The sequence below is a fragment of the Protopterus annectens genome, chromosome 10.part0 (assembly GCF_019279795.1).
Source record: "Protopterus annectens isolate FY-2018-M chromosome 10.part0, PAN1.0, whole genome shotgun sequence".
Classification (NCBI taxonomy): domain Eukaryota; kingdom Metazoa; phylum Chordata; order Ceratodontiformes; family Protopteridae; genus Protopterus; species Protopterus annectens.
Genome location: NC_056744.1, coordinates 881,280,926 through 881,300,576, shown reverse-complemented (window position 1 = coordinate 881,300,576; position 19,651 = coordinate 881,280,926).

Genomic DNA, 19,651 nt, shown 5'->3' with positions numbered 1-19,651 from the left:
GTGGGAGCTCTCCTTGGGCGTCTTAAATTGTTAACTCCTCTCAGGAACTGTTTGATCAGAGAGTGAGAGAAGAGGGGTGAGCTCAGTGTTGTAATGAGCTGAGATGGCAGAGGCATGAATCTTAATTGATGAGAAGGAGAGGCCTTTGTGGAGCAGCTCTGCTAGGTAATCTAGGATTTAAGGCAAGGAGGGCATGGCTGTGTCATTCCCTTGAGACAGCTCCAAGAACAATATCTATTCCACTTTTCTGAATAGGATTTTCTAGTACTGGGTCTTATGGCCTCAATGATAACATCCAGCACCTGTTTGCTGAGGGTTGCTGGTGATGTATTCAGGGAATAAGCTGGGCTGCCAGGTTCAGGGTTTGCAGCTAAGGATGCACAATCTGTCCCTCCTGCTGGGACAGCAGAGAGGGGGGTCTGCTGTAGGTGACACTGTGGCACTGCAGTCAGACTGCATAGGAGTGGGCATAGTGCTGGCGTGGCCATACTGGTGCAATAAGGACTTTCCTTGGCTTGTCCTGTTTGATCTTGAGGAGTACCTTTGGAAGGAAGGGCAGAGGGGGAAAGGCATAGATTGAGAGATTGTCCCATGTGAAGGCTAGGACATTCACTTTCCAAGCTTAGCTGTGGGGAATTCTGGTGCAAAATTTTAGTTGATGGTTTTGGGGGGACAGAAAGAGGTCCACCTCTGGTGTTCCCACCTGTGTATTAGAAGTTTGAATGAGTTTGGTTCCAGTTTCCATTTGTGTGGGTCCATTAGATTTCTGCTTTTCGTCTGCCAGTGAATTTTGTTTGCCTGGCAGGAATTGAGCTTGTAGGTGCACTTGGTTGCTTAAGGCTGTATTCAACAGAGTCATGGCTAACTTGCAGAGTGGGTAAGAGTGAATTCCCCCTGCTTGTTTATGCACCACATAACTGTGGTGTTGTCTATCAGTTGTCCTGTCAGGATAAGGTATTTGAAGGCTGTCACTGCATTCTGTACAGCTAACATTTATTTTTGATTGATATGCAGATGAATTTGTCCTGGGCTCCATTTGCCTGCCATGTGAGCCCCCATGCATAGTCTGATGTGTATGCTGTCAGAGTTTGGACAGTGGGGGGGTTGTGAGAAAGGGAGTCCGTTGTTGTGGTTGCAAGCCTCTGCCCACCAAAGGAACTCTGTCCTTAGGCAAGGAATAATAGGAATCACTGCTTCCAGGTCCTGGGAATGTTGACACCAGAGACTTGTTAAGTACCATTGGAGTTTCCTCATATGCAGTCTTGAATATGGAATCAGTAGAATACATGAGGCCATGAACCCTAGGGCTTGCAGTATTTTTCTTGCAGATAGATGGTTTTGGGTGGCCAGTAGTTTGAAATAAGTTGTCAAACAAACCTGCTTTTCTGGAGTGAGGAATGCCACCTGGGAAGTTGTGTTCAAGCTTGCTCCCAAGAAAACAATCTTTTGGCTGGGTACCAGATGTGATTTTTTTTTTGTTGATGGTATACCTCAGAGAAGTTAGGAGTCTCTCTTTACAAATGTCAGGTGCTTAAGTAGCAATTCCTGATTGTCCGCCTGAATCAGGTAATCGTCCAAGTATGGGTAAATATGAATACTTTTTTGCCTGCAGTAAGCAATGGCTGGAGCCCTGCTCTTTGTGAATACCCTGGGTGCAGTAGATAAGCCAAAGGGAAGTGCAGAGCACAGATAGTGCATAGAGCCTGCCCTGAAACATAGATATTTCCTGCAAGATTCCCTTATGGGGATGTGGAGATAAGCTTCTTTTAAGTCTTGGGTGACTAGCCAGGAGTCCTTGGCTAGCATAGGAAGGAGCTGCTGGAGTGTAAGCATTTTGAATTTTGGTACCACCAGGAAGGTGTTTAGGGTTGACAGATCCAGAATAGGGCACCAAGATTTCTCTTTCCTGGTCACCAAGAACAGCCTGGAGTAGAAACCCTGTCCCCTTTGCTCTGTTGGCACAGGTTGAATAGCCCTGATACTGAGAAAAGAAAGTACTTGCTTTTGAACCTCTGTCCACTGGTTTGGAGGAAGGTCTGGCAATCTGCTTGGGGTTGGCAGAGAGTGGAAATAGAATCTGTATCCCTGGGATACAATGTTTAAGATCCATTGGGCCTGGATAATATACTCCCAGTTTTTTGCATGCAGGGTGAGTTTTCCTCCTAGGGGTGCAAGTACTTGGGCATGGCTGGGAAGGGTTAAGGACAAGTCATTGTGAACTTTTTCCATAGGGGAGTGGCTTACCACTCCCAGTTTTTCAGGAGGAAGCACTCCATTGTTTAGATCTGTGCATACTCTCAGACTGTAGTCTTTGTGGCCTGTTGCCTTTGGGCTGAGAAGGTCTGGAAGGGACTGGAAAGGACCAATTTTTTGAAGGCCAATGCCTACTAAATCTAGGTGGCTGTACCTGTAAGAAATCTTGAACAGTTTGCATGGATTTAGCTTTTTCTTCCATCTTTTTAAGAACTTCTTCTGCTTTAGAGCCAAACAAACATTCTTGGTTTAATGGAGCATCAAGTAATTTTGCCTTGACATGGTCTGGCAAGATTTGTTCTTCAGCCAAGCATGCCTTCTCAGAACAGACCCAGTGAGAGCAGCCCTGCAAGATGCTTCTAAGGCATCAAAACCACACTGCAAAGTATGTTTACCAACTTCGTTTGCAGAATGCATTAAATCTTTTAAGTCCTTATTTTCTGCACAATCAGGAATCAACAGCATTTTTTGCTCATTACAGCCTAGTGCTCCTCCAGACATCATCTGTGCAGTTAACTCTTATTGCTCCTCTAGGCATCAAATATTGTTCATATTTGTATTAATAATTCCAAAACTATGCTACATACAAGGTACCAGGATATTTTGCCTTGAAGCATATGTGATGTCAAACACAACTGTATTGATATTTGACCTCTCTAATGAGCATTTTCTAGAACTGTAAGGTGATAACTTCATTTTTTAAAGGCTTAAGCCATGCCCACTGGGGGGTTAAAGTCACACACACAAAAGAGCTGTACCGGAGGGAATGAGTTAATTAGATCACTATTATTCTGCTGGTACTTCAACATGTGAAACTGGCAATTTAAAGCCCTGATGGCAAGAGTTGCAGAGGTATATACCTTCTTACCCCATCTGTCTAGAGCCCTATAATCCCTGTCCGAAGGAGTAGGGTTTTGGCTGTAGAAGTCTTAATACCTTTAGGTCCCTGGGAAATGGTCTCTGGATCCTCAGTGGGATTTTTAAAGAGAAATTTGTGAGAGTCAGGTACTTTGTAGTATCTGTCAGGCTTTCTAGAAGCAGGTGGTAAAGTATCAGTGGTACAGCTGGATTCCATGAAGGCATCATCTACAATATCCAGGACAGGGGAAACAGCTAGAGGCCTATGCTGAGGCAAGTCTAAAAATTCCCTGAGGATCTTTTTGGACTGTGGGTAGTCCTGGCATTCCCAGTGGAAATGCTCTCTTAGGGTATGCAAGGTTACACTGAAAGAAAGGTCCTCTGGGAGGAGGCTGAGGGAATTGACTCTTCTACATTCGAGTCCTCAAAGGTAGATAAGGGTATGTCCTGGTAACCGCAGGAGTCAGAATCATCAGACTCATGGTCTGAAGAATCAGAAGGAAAATCAATTCTTTGTCTTTTAGAGGGGGAAGGCTGGCTTACCCTAATTAAAGTAATAAGGTCTTCAGCCATTCTAAGCATTTGTTTCTGTGGTATGGGAGCTTGCGAATGTGCTTTCCTAGGTGTAGTGTGATCTCTGGGCCTGAGAAATTCGGTAGATTTAGTCATTAACAAAGTAGTCAGTTTAATACGAACATCGGAAGGTCTGAATACACCCATAGAAGCTGGTGCCTGCACAGCGGCTCCAAACCCCTCCAAGGTAGAGACATCCGCAGGTTCCATAGTCGAAGAAGCATCTCGGAATACACCGGACTCCGAATGGGTCTCAGTAGAGGCTGCAAATCTGCAGAAGTGGGTAACAGGGGCTGCGAAAGCGCATGAGTACCGGCGGACTGGTGACTAGCTTAACTGAAGCATTGTTGGCAGTTTTGGACCTATGCGGTCTGTCTGACTTAATCTTTGCTTTTTTTCTGAAGGTTGGTAGTCTGATGGTTTACCGATGCCATTTTGGAATACGGAGAAAGAGAGCAAAAGAATTTAGAGACAAAAATAGCCCGATGATGAATAGTTCGGATGTTGAACAAGGCACAAAACTGACAGCTAGGGACGTCGTGGTCTGGGCCTAAACAGGTGATGCAGTAAAAATGAAAATCTCTGACAGGTATTTGCTTTCCACAGGCAAGACAATTGTTAACTTTTTCTGACATCGGTTAGAGCAAGAAAAAAGGATCCCCAACGGGGTACTTAGCTTTAGAAGACTTCAGGTTTGAAACCTCAAAAAACAAAAATTTCAGGTAGCTGCCGAACGGCACTTGCAAACTGCCTCTGCTTCGGGCTCCTGCATGGCAAGAAAAGCTGAAATTATGGCGTCGGCTGCATGTTTTATACCCCCCTGACGTCATGGATGAGACGACAGCATCCAACGCAGAAATCCCAAGACAATGGTATTCGGGCCGACTGAGGGCTACCTGCAGGCAGATTACCCAAGTGTGATGACTGCAACAGTAAACACGAAGAACATCTGTTATCTGATGAAGTCCAATTGTTTTTGGACAGATGAAAGTGCTAATTATTAAAGTTTCTGGTAAACTTCTATGCTCAGCTTTGGAGTTTTTTTTTTTAATGCATAAAAAGAGACTACCTTGATCTGTAGGAGCTGGTCTAAGGAGGATGAGTGAGCATCGACTGCTGGCTCAATCATCCTGGAGGGACAAAGGTGGCTTTGGCTTGTCAGCTAGATGACACCTAGTGGAAGCACTGGGTGATGCTCCATAGTTGCAAGTCCTGTCACTGTGTAGGTGCATGGACTGAGCATCATCAAGTGCTAGAAACACTGTACTTCATTTCCAGTAATCAAACTCTGAGAAAGCTCTGCCTCATGTTCCAATTTTCACTCACATGTTCTCAAAGTATAACCTAAAGGTTACAGTGGTAAAGTATTCCAGGTATATCAAATATGACCCATCCTTTGGAAAATAATGATCCATATAAGAAATTAAAAGACAAGATGAAACAAACCAGAGCTAACAAAATGGAACATTGGAATCTTCATTCTTGAACTTGCACAAACAATATAAAGGAACAGGAAATTTGCAGTCCCACTCTTGAAATTGCACAAAATATCAAGAAACTAAAGGTTAAGAACTGTTGTAAAGTTTGCTTCATTATCTGTGTCTGCTTTAGTTATGTATTGTGTGCACTTCAGATTATTTTCAGACTCAGATTTGATTTAAAAAGTTCTCAAATTACTTATGAGAACTTAACTGCATTTAGGATTTTTTCAATGCTACCTCAAATTGTGTTCCTCTTCCTCTCACCATTTTTTTAAAGAAGAAGGTTACACGAACCGGACAACCTATAACTTGTAAAGGATCTCGAAACTTAAGCTATGTCTGAAACTACTCATGAAACTAGGTAAAAATAGCCATGAACAGAAGGCCTACAAAAGCAAACAGGGTTACAGTTAAACTATCTACACCATACATTAGGACCTTCAAATGCTTAACAAAACAGCTAACATGTTTTGCAAAGTGACTACGATTAAAAGGACCACATATTCCAGTGGTTAGCAAAACTAGGACTGCACAGCTTTAGAAGTAGAAACTGAAAGCACAGAATATGGATTATCTAAACTTCTTCACGTACGTCAGAGGCATAGTATTGAAAGGGGAAAGCAGAATATAAACTTTTTCTGTGCCTCAGACAGAAATCGTGATCCTCAATTAGTGACAATAATGAAGAGAAAGTGTAGACGCCATTAGTCTGGGTTGTCATATCACTGCTATTCCCAAAACAAGCAAATTACCTGTACCTTCCGGATTAATGCCTTAACATCCAAGGAAAGAGAAAGATACTTGAAAATATAAAGATGTAAGACAATACTACGGCACTGTGTAGTTGTATGTTCCCAGTAAAACAAAGGCACCTTCTTCTGTGATACAAGTAGTCTATTTATTAAACCAGAAATAATGTGTTTTCACAGTATAACCCACTGCTTCTTCAGACGTATTTGCAATGGCATCTAACATGAACATTTAAATACTAAATTATTTAATTAAAGTATCCAATTAAAAATCTCATACCAAAAATACCACCATTTAAAGACAAATTACAAAACACAGAACTAAACTTAATACATGTGAAAGCTTTCATGGAATAAAAGCTAAAAACATTTAAAACACTATGCCTGAATAAACAATAAATATGCAAACTCTCCCTGAATAGTGAACTGACAGAATGTCAAGTGAAAAAAGGGGGGTTAGTTGTTACACTGAAAACCCATAAATGAGGGTGTATAAATGATATATGAAAATGGACAACTATAAGTAAACATTATATTACTTCCCAAGTGGTCTAGCTTTTAGAATAGGTTTTATCGGGACTTTATCATTTAGTCCCTTGCCTACATCAGCCCTTAGTGTAATTATCCATTTTGTCTCATTTACTTCTGTTTTATTACTAATATTCCCTAGCCTATTGCTAACCCTGGTAGTTTCTATTATATAAAACTTAAATGTGTGTAAATTAGAGGTATTCATAACATGTTTAGCTAAGGCATTTGTAGAAACCTGTTTTTGTATATCATATAGATGTTCCCTAATTCTAAATTTAAACTTTCTATATGTTTTGCCTACATAAAAGGCCTAACAGGTTTCACAGATAGCAAGATGTTCAGTGTCACATGTTCCTTCTGCATTAAACCAAAAAGTTTTCTTCAGGTCTGGATGGAAAAACTCTGTCAATACTTCTACATATTGGCAGAAGTTACAATTATTACATGGTTTAACCCCCTTTTACGTCCTTTCTTAGTGCTATTAGAATAGCACAGCATTCTATTCATGTTAGTCATATTTTTATAAAGAAAAGATAGATACCCACCTACCACTTTTCTAATTTCAGGGTCAGCCGTTAATACAGGACAATATTTCCTAAAAGTATCTGTTGATACTTGCATATTATTAGCATATTTAACTGGCATTTTGTGCTGGACTTTCTATTACCTTCTACCCTTTCTGAGAAGTAGGGTCTCCCCATCGTATCTCTACTATCTCTAACTTGATTCAGGACTGTTTCTAATTTATCCTTATGATACCATCTCTTCATCTTTCCTTCTTCCAACAAGTGTAATTTCTTTCTCAAAATCTTCCTCTTCTATACACAGTCTTGATAGTCTCATGCCTTGACCCTTTACTACATTATTAAAAATGTGCTGTGGTTGCATACTACTTCTATATAGATAGGTGTTCTTATAGCATTCTTTTCTATATATCTCAGTGGTTATTTTCCCTTCTTCTGTAATGTTAATGGTGACATCAAGAAAATGTATATTTTGAGGAAATTTTTAAAAATGTAGATGTACGGTTTAAATGTTCAACACACTAACACTTGTTCTATGGAGCCTTCCCAAATGAAAAAGAGGTCATCCACAAACCACCTAAAAATTTTATTTATGCTCTAAAATTACCTTCTTCTATTATGTTCTTGTTCCCATAGCACCATAACTATATTGGCGTAACTGTTATCACAGAATGCCCATGGCTACTCCATGTGCTTGCAGGCATAATTGGTTTTCAAAAGTAAATATATTATTCTCTAGAACAAGTTCCATCAGTAGTGCTTTCATATCTCTCTTTACTGCTTCTAAATTGGAATGTTTTCTTTTTTGTTCAAATATGATTTTTATTAGAATTTTCACGGAATGTTTTCTTAAATAATGTTACAGCATGGCTATACCTTGGTTATTCGGAATAACTGTAAATAAGGACTGTACATCCAAAGTCACCATAATATTCCCTCTGAACTACATATTTGTATGGTAATATTGGTAGAGGTCCATTAAAAATTGTTTAGTCTCTCTCAAACTAAAACAATTCTGATCTACATATGGTCTTAAAACTTTTTCTAGATATATAAAAATGGATTCTGTATACAAACCTTTGCCTGAGACTATAGGCCTCATGGGTGGGTCTAGGGGGTTATGGACTTTGGGTATGCCTTGCATCACCAGTATTAGTGGGTCCTCTACTATAAAATATTCATGTAAGTTCAGCTCCAATAGTCTGATTGCTAAACATTCCTGCTAAGTAGTCTTAATCCTAGTAACTATTCTATGTACATCTTCATAAACAATTTTCTTGTAAGAGATACCATCATTTAACATTTCATTCATTTTGCTAACATAAAACACTATCCATGACTACTATGGTCCCACCTTTATCTGCAGTATCTGAATATTGTACAATAGAGGACCTACTAACTGTGTACAGAATCCATTTCTATATATCTAGAAAAAGTTTTAAGACCATATGTAGATTTGATTCTGTATCACACCTCAGAAAAATAATCTCCCTTGTCACAGCAATCTGCCCACCCAGCATACTCAATTAGGAATCCTAAGTCTGCCAACTCACACACTCCCAGAAAATGTGTTCCCAATTACCTCTTTCTTCCCTTTTACAGCTCCAACATTTGATGTCTACCTGAGGAAAATTTTTCTCGAGTCCACTTGGGGTATAAAAATATCTATGTAAGCATTTCCAAGCAAATATTTGGGAGACCTACATATATCCTCCCATTGTTTCTTTGTGAATTGCTTATCCAAGCTCTCTTCCCAATCCTAACATCCTCTGATTTTAATCAATCATGACACAATATTTTACATGCTCTACTGTTTCTTTTTTTTAATGGCAGCTTCTTTTTTAGACAATTTTACTAAAAGCTCTACTAGCACTGGTCTTTCGTTTAGGACCCTATATTTTTTTCTCGTTGTCTATACTCTGACAATAATCCTTGATAGGGAAGGCAACATTTAACCTGTACAAATAAATTCTTGGCATCTTCCAATTTTATCATCTTTTCCTTTTTAGTTATTTGCTCCCAATATCTTGGGTTCTTTGCCAGTTTTCCCTCTAAGCCCTGCTTATAGCTGAAAAGGGCCTTTGGTCAAGTCCATTTATATGGTTGATAAATAAGAAAACAAAATCACTTTAAAAATGATATTCACTTTCTTAAATGGCATACATAATAACCATTCAAATTTTAACTGTGTAATACAGCACTTCACTCTCTCCAGTCAAGGCATCATTCATTTAAATGCTCAACCCTCCCTTTGTCAGCTGGTCTCGTGTCTACCTAACCTCAGACTTGAATCCAAGACTGTGGGGATACAGATTAATAGCACTACTCTGCACAGACTATAGTTAAAGTCACAGCTTTTGTACTTGTTTTAAGGCTAAATATTTTATATATTAAGCAAAATTACATATCAAAGCATGACTCTAACAATTTACAGAATGTGTTAACATACAGTTGTGAAGTCCACACCACACTCAAACAGGGCTTAAAAGTAAAAGATTTGTCATTTTTTTCCACTTCTAAAAGAAAAAAAATCCCCAAAAACATTGTAGCATTGCTAGCAATGCAATTTTGAAAACCAAATAGTGATCGGGAATATGTGAGGGAGAGCAGATGCAAAGAAACAGTACCAGCACTGGAAGGAAGGTGACTCCACCATTAACTTATCTACTCATAACAATACTGAGCAAACTGCGAGAAAGAAAGCTCATGTAGACAAACCAGAGTCTACTGTAGCATACATGAAAAGTTATGTATTTACCATGACAGATATGTATGGTCATGGTTCATCCTTCTTACCCACTAGGGACTGAAATTTTAAGCTTTCAGTCTGTTCAACACCCCCTACTTTTCCTGGGTTTCAGCTCCTACCCTTTACCTGCACACCGCGGATTTTGCACAAGTTATGCAGTAAACTGCTGGAAGTATGGCACACAACTCAATCTCAAGGCACAGCAAACATTATCTTGTAAGGTCCCCTTTCTGCCAAGCTGGAGGAAGGTGGGTGGTGATGTTGAGAAGAATGAACCATGACCATGTAGACGTATTATTATGGTGAGTTCAAAACTTTCTAATTTGATGTGGTTTACTACAACCTCCTCAATCATTTTGGTACATACTCCTCAATCATTAGGACAGAGTCCACAGAACACCTACTTAAGTGGTATCATGAAAGGATACCCAGATCATCTATGGCTTCAAATAAAGACGGACACCTAGAGACCATATGCAGTTTGTAATGCCTTATGAAAATGATCAAAGAATGGAAGCATTCTTAAAAATTATTTGTAAGGGAGCTACAATCCTCTTGACACAACCACTTTTGGTAATACCTTGTATTTCACTTCAAATCTTTACTAAAAGCGCACCTAAAAACATGCTGGCTATGCCCTTGCAACTCCCACTCTAATATCACCCACCCCATCCAACTACTACTTTTCTTTCCACCCCACTATCTACCTTGATTATAGCAAACTCAGCTGCTCATAAACCTAGTACTTATTATACAGCAGGAACTTATTATTGTAACATTTGTTAATGTCTGTTTTGTACTTCGCAGATAAAGATTCCAGTTGTCTACTGATGTACTATGCTCATCTGTAAATATGTTTGTAATTAATTGCTATGTTAATCGCTATGTAATCCAATGTAACTACTGTTTATTTTAACTGTGGAGCTTTTCTCCCGGGCCTCTGCTGAAAATGGACCTACTTCCAGACGGACACTCCCAGTCAAAAAATGTAAATAAATAAATAATAAATAAATAAATAATTTACAGCAACAAAATTTGATATCGTTATATAATTGCTTACACAAGGTAGACTTACAAGCTTTCATATCTTTTTTTTAAAGGAACATATGACATGAGCCTCCCAGAAGTGTTTTGTCCTGTTCAAATCATAATGCATTTATCTATTCATGCCTATATAGTGCTACAAGAACACCCCTTTGTTAGCAAAATTACTGGAAGATTAATATTTTTAAGATTAACCTCCATAACTACCTTTGGCATGAAGATAGGATTAATTTTGGATGGCCATCCTTTCTTTGTGGAAGACCAAGTATGGAGGTGTAGGACCTCCAAGTTGGCTGCACACCGAGTAACAGCTGAATTTCTGCTCTCCCAGTGTGAAAACAGAGTCTGTGGAGTTGTCTTTTGGGGTAAACTTCTGCAACTGGCTAGAAAAGTGCACTGACTGGATGCCAGCAAAAATTTAATTTAGGGAACCTGAAAGTAAATCATTCATAAAAGGTGAGAAGAAAACACTGCTGGGAAGAATTGTGCAGCTGTTCAGCAAAAGAAAGTGCAAGCTCCAGCTTCGGTGCAGACACATAACTGCCAGTAATCTAGACGAAAAATAAGTTAAATGTACTCAGAGCTGGTTAAAATAAATGAAACATTGAAGGAGAACATCAACTCAGACAACAAAAGCTGGAAGCAGTTTTAAAAAGATATTCAGATGAGGTGAAATGCCAAAATCAGATGTCGAAATGAAGAAAACGCTGGCAGAGTATGAGACTGCTCAAGGACAGATGTTTAATAATAGAATTAGAGGACAGAGCACATATGGAAAACCTGAGATTTTCTGCTTACCAGAAAAGCTGGAATGAACAGACACTATTAATTTTATGAAAGCACAAATAAGCAACTGGACTGGTATTCCACAACAGCTGCTAACTGAAATGGCACATCATGTATATACACCAAATATAGCCATGAGAAAGCAACCTAGACCTTTAATAGTAAAGATAAAATCTTACCAGCAGAAAGAGTTGATTCTGACAAAATTGTGGCAGAAGGACAAAGCACTAAAAGTGGGAGACAGTAAAGTGTTTGTGGAAAATTATTACTAACTGTATACTAGGCAGAACAGCAGTAAATTCATGATATGGGAATGAAATTCATTTGAGAATGTCAAGAAGCAGGCATGAGATTCAAGCTGCTGTATCCAGCTATTTTCAGAATATTCTTTCCTGGAGAGTCACAATCATTTTTTGATACAGAACATGCTAAGGAGGAAATACAAAAGTCTGTCCAATAAAATGTGGGCTATCAGACAGAAAGAGATTCTGCTTCATGTTCTTCTGGTAATAAAGTCCATAGAGAGACTGCCAGTTAAACCTTTTCCAATGTTTCAAAGGAAAATGTTTGAGAGAGAAAAAAAGCAAAAGAGTTGACTAGAAGAACCAGGAGTACATTGGAAATGAAGCACATACTGGATTTGGGAGTTGGAGTTCAACAGGAAGAAAATCTAGGAGCTTTTAAATTGACAAATAAATGTGGGATTACAAAGCATTAATTATATTTGTGAAACATGACAAAACAAGAAAACCTGGAAATATTGGACTTCTTTGACTTTATTGAACTTGCAGGGGACTCCAAACCATACATCCAACTTCATGTAATTAATGTTTGGAAGAACATTTAGGAAGAGGGAAGAAGGAGGAAAGAGTTAACTGTAAGTAAAACAAAATCTTAACAGTAGTCTATTTATAATGCATGACACAACCTGCATGCTATGAAGTAAAGCTCTCTCAGTTATTTTTGAGTGTAATATGGATACTAAAGTAAAAAGGTGCCCTGTTTTTCCCTCCTCCATTCTTTCTCCCTGTTCAGTTTTATTGACACTGCAATGTAAAAAAAAAAAAAAAAAAAAAAAAGAGCATGAGACATGAAAAAATGATATGATCTCTCAAACTTGCATATGAGAATGAATGGATTAAGGCCCTTGGTTTGATTTAGTAAAAGGTTTTAAGGGAAGCTTATAAATAAAAAGAACATCTAGCAAATAAATTAATGGTTGTAGTAGAGCTAACTGTATTCCTGGTTCTCATGCCACTCTCTGATAAGGGGCAATAAAATCAGAATACTTCTTTCTTTCCATGGCTAGGAGATAATGTTTTCTGAAAGCATTCAATTTTTTTTCCTACTCTGGATCAGGAATAAAGACAAGACAAAAACAGACAGTGCTTAGAAGGGAAAATATAATGAAAAAGGGTGAATTTCTGAAGAAATGTGTGAAAATATTTGGCATGAAAGATGTGACTTCAGTAGTAGGAGTTGAGTGAATTTGCATATTATTCCCCAAAGTACAAAAACTGGGCAAGGCTAGACAAAGATCATATGCATTTAACTGAAAGTTCTGATACTAATCCAATAACTATTTTGGATCACATATCAATACTAATTAAATAAAAATGCAGGGTAGTGAAACACAAATGAGACACTGGCGCTTTCCCTCCTAGCTGTTAAGAGATGAATTTAAGTAATGAGTAGTGGAAATTATTTGGGAGTTATTAGGGAAGACAGAAATGTCTTCTAAAATATAGCTAGGGAGTGGGATAAAATTAAAGTGGAGTTTAAAAACAAGGAGGAAATGAAAGAGATTTGGTTAAGAAGTAAATAATTATTTAGAGAGACTGGCAATGGTTAAAGTACTGCAGAATAGAGGGAATCTCACAGAACAAGAACAGGAGCAATTATAAAATGATGAACAGAAAATAAGGGATTACCTGATAATATGCATGAGTTTAGAGAGGGTTGTTAAGCAACCTTTTTTTGGTAACTCTACAACACAAAAACTTTTAGCACAATGACTCAGTCAACAGTTTTGTCACCAAGCTTTGGGAGCCTACAACAAGGAGAAATAACCAAAGATCCTGTAGAGGTACTACAGAAATATTTTGGAAATTTTATGAAAATCTATAAGAAGCACAGAAGTATGGAAATCAAAAGGAAATGTTTATGGAAGAATTAGATACTCCAAGGCTAGAGGTTGATGAGGCAATTACTGACGGGTATAAGAGGAGATGAGATAAAAATGACGATATATAAGCAACCTACAGGAAAAGTCCCCAGAAATAGATGGTATTCATGTGGAAGTTTGCAAGCTAGGAGGGAAAAATAAAACATCTGGAAGGGTTTAACAGTATTTTAAAAAGAGAAGCACCAGCATCCTGGAAGAAAGCAGTGGTGGCTGCAATACCTAAAGATGGTAAAAATGCATCACATCCAGCTTCATATGGACCCATCAAATCTAAACCATTATTATAAAGTGCTTATGGCTACAATGGCTGAAAGACTGGCAAAGGTGATGCCACAACTGAAAGGTAAGAAATAATGTGGCTTTGTATATGGGAGGCAAACATTTGACAACATTAACTGACCAATGATAATGCAAATGGGAAGCAGAATGTAAGAAAATACCACTGTTGTTGGTGGGTTTTGATGCAGAGAAAGCATTCACCAGAGTAAGCTGGGATTTTATGATCAGGGCAATGGAAGCATCTGCATTCCCTCATAAGAATTACAAAGTTGGTTAGGAGGCTATATAAGGGATCAGAAGCAAAGATGAAGGTGGGTGGTTCCTCTCTGATAAGTTCTGTTTCAGCCAGAGAAAATAGGCATGAGTGTCCTCTTTCCCCTTTGTTATTCACATTATGTTTAGAACCACTAGCAAAGAAAATAAAGGACTCAGAAATTCAAGGATATAATTAATATGGTAGTCAAGAAAAGCTGGCTTTACTTGCAGATCAATAAAACAAAAAGAAGACACTTCAGTGTTGTTAAACATTTTGAGCCAGTTTCAAGTCTTTTTGGGATCAGAAATGAATAAAGATAAAACAAAGACAATAGCTGCAAACTATGTACCCACACACGAACTGTATCAGCAATACCCATATTTATGGGGACATGATAAGATGAAGTACTTAGGAGTATGGATTAAAAAGGATTCTACTGTGGCAGCTAAGGTTACATGGGAAGAGACAATCATCATCATCATCACCCCCCTTTTTCCCATTTGCATGGGGTCGGGGTATCGTATTAACTGTCGCCAACTCTCTCGGTTCAGGGCCACTCTCCTGCCTTCTTCAACACTCATGCCTGACTGTCGCAGATCTTCTTTCACACAATCCATCCACCTCTTTGCTGGACGCCCTCGCTTCCTCTTACCTTCTTCCTGTCTGTCCCAAATCTCCCTCACCAGATTGTCTTCTGCTTTTCTACACATGTGCCCATACCATCGTAATCTGTTCTCTTTGATCTTTTCTGCAACTGGAGCTACTTTGGCTTCTGCTCTTATGTCCTCATTTCTTCGCCTGTCCCGCAGTGTGCATCCTACCACCTTTCTCAGGCACTTCATTTCCATCACCTCTAGCTTCTTCAACTGTTCTGCCTTTACTGCCCAGGTTTCTGTACCATACAGTAGTACTGGTCGCACCACTGTCTTGTACACCTTACTTTTCAGCTTCTTTGGCATTCTTCTGTCATAGACTACACCTGATACTCTATGCCAGTTGGCTGCAGCCCCTCTGATTCTAGCTTTGACCTCTTCATTCAGACTACCCTTCTCCTCAACCACCCCTCCCAGATACTTGAAGCTGTTTACCTGTTCCACTATCTTCCCATCTATCTCTATTCTCAGCTTCCTCTGATTTCCCCAATCTGCTTCCATTACCGCAGCAGGCTCAGATGAGGTCACAGCAGATATGATAAAGACGCTGGGTGAGCTAGGGGAGAAATGGCTCCTGGGGGTACTAATTGCAGTGTGGAGAGAAAGGCGTATCCCAGATGACTGGAGAATAAGCATACTCATGCCAGTGTAGAAGAACAAAGGGGACATCCACAACTGTGGACAGTACAGAGGCATCAAACACCTACCACATTGCATGAAAGTTCTGGAGAGGGTGACTGATAAACAGATGCACAGAATAGTAGAATGTAAGATGGGAGATGAACAGTTTGGATTCAGATCAGGATGCAGCACAATTGATCCGATGTTTGCATTGAGACAGATACTTGAGAAAAAACTAGAGAAGAGGAGAGAGTCAAACTGGGCTTTCCTAGACTTGGAGAAAGCATATGACAAGGTCCCAAGAAAGCTGATCTGGGCAGTACTGTGGTGGTTTGAAGTCCCAGAAACATTGGTAGAATTAGTACAGGCTATGTACAAGGACCCAGTGACTCAAGTACGAACAGTGTTTGGTCTCACTGAGGGGTTCCCAGTGGGAGTGGGTGTACACCAGGGTTTAGCTCTGAGCCCACTGCTGTTCATACTGGTAATGGACTACATCAGCAAACAGGTTGGAGGGGTCAGAGCAACAAAGCTGCTGTATGCAGACGATGTGGCAGTACAGGCAGACTCTGATCTAGAACTTCAGCAAAGGATAGGAGAATGGAATGCAAATCTGAAGGCACATGGGATGAAACTAAGCATGGATAAGACAGTGGGAAGAGACAAAACAAAAGGTAAAACAAAAACTGAGAATTTGGAAGAATCTTTTTTATGGATAGCAAGATACAAGCAGTCAAAATGGTTTTAGTCCTTTAGTTTTATAGACAGGTCAGACATATTTTTATCAACTAGAGTAGAAGTCGTGGATAGCAATTAATAAAGAGTTGAAGGATTTTATCTGGGAGGGGCAAGAATAAAGTGGGATAAGCTGATCCTTCCAATAAGAGGAGGTGGTTTGGGAGTACTTGATTTTGAAGGGGTATTTCAGAGCTACACAGTTGAAGCCTTCACACACTGCACAAGCAAAAAGCTGTAATTTAATGTGGAAAGGAATGATGACAAAATGGGGGGGGGGGCTCAAGAAACAATGGGAGACTGGGATTTTGGATGCAGATCCCCAAGGAGAATAACCACCATACAGATTATTATAACCATAAAGTAGCACAAAGTATTCCAATAACCAAGCCAATATGAGAATGAAGAAAGGAGAGACTGCTGATAATCATTAGACAGATGATAGGCTAAGGGGGGCTGGAATTTATTGAAGAAAACTGGCAAAGGAACCAAGGTATTGGGAGCAAATAATTAGACAGGGAAAGGTAATACAATGGGAAGAGGCCAAGAATTTACTTGGACTGGAGTCTAGAGACTGCCTATACTCTCACATCAATCCTTGATAGGCAAGGAAAGAAAAATAGGGGGATCCTAAGTGAAAGACCAGCACTATTAGAACTTTTAGTAAAATCTTGAACAGAAGTTGATGTTAAAAAAGATATAATTTAGTAGAGCATATGAAATATTGCATAATAACTATAAGAATTCAAAGGTTGTTAGAAAGGATTGGGAAGAGGCTGGGCAAGCAATTCTCAAAGAAACAATGGGGGGAACATATGTATGACACCCAAATACGCAACAAAGTTTAGAAGATTTAAGATCTTTGGTTGGAAGTGTTTACATAGATATTTTTATACCCCAAATAGACCCCAAAGAATTTTACTTCACATAAAATAGCAAATTTTGGGGGAGCGATGGGGAAGAAATGGGTACGTATTTCTTGGGAGTCCCATTAGTTGGCAGACTTAAAAATTCCCTACAGACTATATCAAATACTGGCTGAGCAAATCGATATAACTAAGGAACCAAGTTTTTAGAGCTATGATACAGAATCAGAATAGCTTAGACATATTAAAGCCTTGCTGAGTTTAATTATGGTGGCTGCCAAAAAAGCAATTACTAGAAAATGGAAATTAAAGTCCAAACCAACTGTTCTAGTAGTAGTGAATATAGTAACAAAGATTAAATAACTGGAAATGGGATCTTTAGAAAAGGATAGAGCAAATTAGAGAGAAAAAGAAGGACTTGTGGGAAAAATACATGCAAAATAATGTTTTTAGGAGGAATGAAGTTTAAATGAAGCAAGGATTTGAGCGAGCTATGTAATGTCTGACTAGGAATGACTGGATAGACTGAAGTATAATGTCTGCAACTAAAAATATATCAATATGGTTTATTTTTATTTATATAAATGTATGATTGCCTATGTCATAAGCGATAATTTAATAAATATGTTTCTTGTTTAAAAAAAAGTTTGGTGGTGTAATACACCAAGTGTATTAAAGCTCTTAGTTAAAGAAACTCCAAAGAAAAAGGTCTTACAGATAAGAAACATCAGTACTGCTCTAAAAGCTGAAAAAGTGTGGAAAATTGAACTTCTCTATAACAAAATAAAGATCCACACTGGGACAGGCTCTATAAGTTATAGTCTCAAAGTGCATCTAAGGAAGGCCTTACAAACCTGCAAAAAGCTACAAAAGAATTAAGAAAGCTTTTCTGGAAATTAAAGATGTCAGCCCTGTGGAATTTGTATAGCCAAGAGTCAACATTTCTGCAAGGTAGTCTAAAGATTGCCGAAAGCAGAGACAAAGGATATAACCCTTTCTCAATGCTGAAATTGAAAAACCTGTTCATTTGCTACAATGCTTTTTTAGATTATTAACCTTCTGGACAGAAAACTGGAATATCCTGTTCAGGGTAGCAAGCATCCCTAGGCATCAAAAGAACAGGATAAAACAACTGGTTAATTTTAGGGCATGTAGGTCTGAATAAGGCTTGCTAGACAGGTGAGTCAGCAGTGTTATGAAAGGCCAGATTCTGAAAAAGCTTCTCTAGATGATGAAGTCTAAGCACACGAAACCAGATATTTTGTGGCCAAAAGGGGGAAGGTTATTAGAATGACTTTGGTATTGCTCCATTTTGGTTTATGTATAAATCTGGGAATGAAGAAAAATGGAGGAAATACACAAAGGAGACTTGGATGTTATTTCTACATTAAGATGTCTCTGGGTTTCTGTCTTAGAGGGGGGAATCAGGTAAAAGACATCAGTGCACCTGGAGTTGGTCAAGGATGCAAATGAGCTTCTCCCATCTGAAAGGGGAAATGTTTTTAAGGAACCATTGTAGTTTTTTTAAAGCACCATTTTGCTACTGGAACCACTGGGATAGAAGATGTTACGTAATCCCAAGGCCCTTAGAAATTCTTTTTGATAATTGCCTGTTTGTTGTGCAGGTTCATGAGGTAAAGAGAAGAACAAAAGTTTGACCTTTGGTAGGAAAGCTTTTCTGTTTGACTAAATTTAGGCCTACCCCATGAAAGTAGCTCTTGTGCTGGGTGTGCACAGCGACATCTTCTGAAAGCAATCTATGGTGATCCGCATGGCTGTGAAAAGTTCCGTTGGTGATATAGCCTGGATCAGGGAAACATCCAAATATGGCTAAATATGTATCTCTTGTCCTACAAAAGGCAATGGCTAATGCCAAACATTTGGAAAATATTCCGAGTACAGCAGATGAGCCAAACGGTAAGACACAAAACTGGAAGTGCAATTCCCCTGTCTGAAAGCACAGAAATCTCCTGTAAAATGGGAACATAAAGTTAGATACCATTTAAATCCAGACAGACCATCCAGACCTCTGGGAAAATAAGGGGCAAAAGTTTTTGAGAGAGAACATTTTGAATTTTTGTACTAACAAGAATTTGTTGACACTTGAGGCACCCATAACTGGTCTCCAGGTTCCTTTTTCCCAGGGGACTAAGAAAAGGCACAAGGAAAACCCTGTGTCTATTTCTCTCCTGGAGGAATGGTTGGTTTGAGCCATGATGTAACAGGTCCTGTAGAAGAGGAAGAATTGGTGAAACTTTTTTTGCTTTGGTGGTGGTGGGGGGTGAAACTGAAGGAAATATCCATCTTTGATGATCTGCAGCACCCATTTGCCTTATGTGCTTTGCTTCCAATTGACTGGAGAAGGCAGAAGTGTCTTTCTCCCAGTAAGGAAGCAGGAGGTAGCTGAGAAGCTGGACACAGACTCAGCTGCTCCTCTTGACGGTCTGGGTACCCACACATCTAGAATGTTGATTGGTTTGCCACTTTCTTTGACTCCAGGGCCTCTTC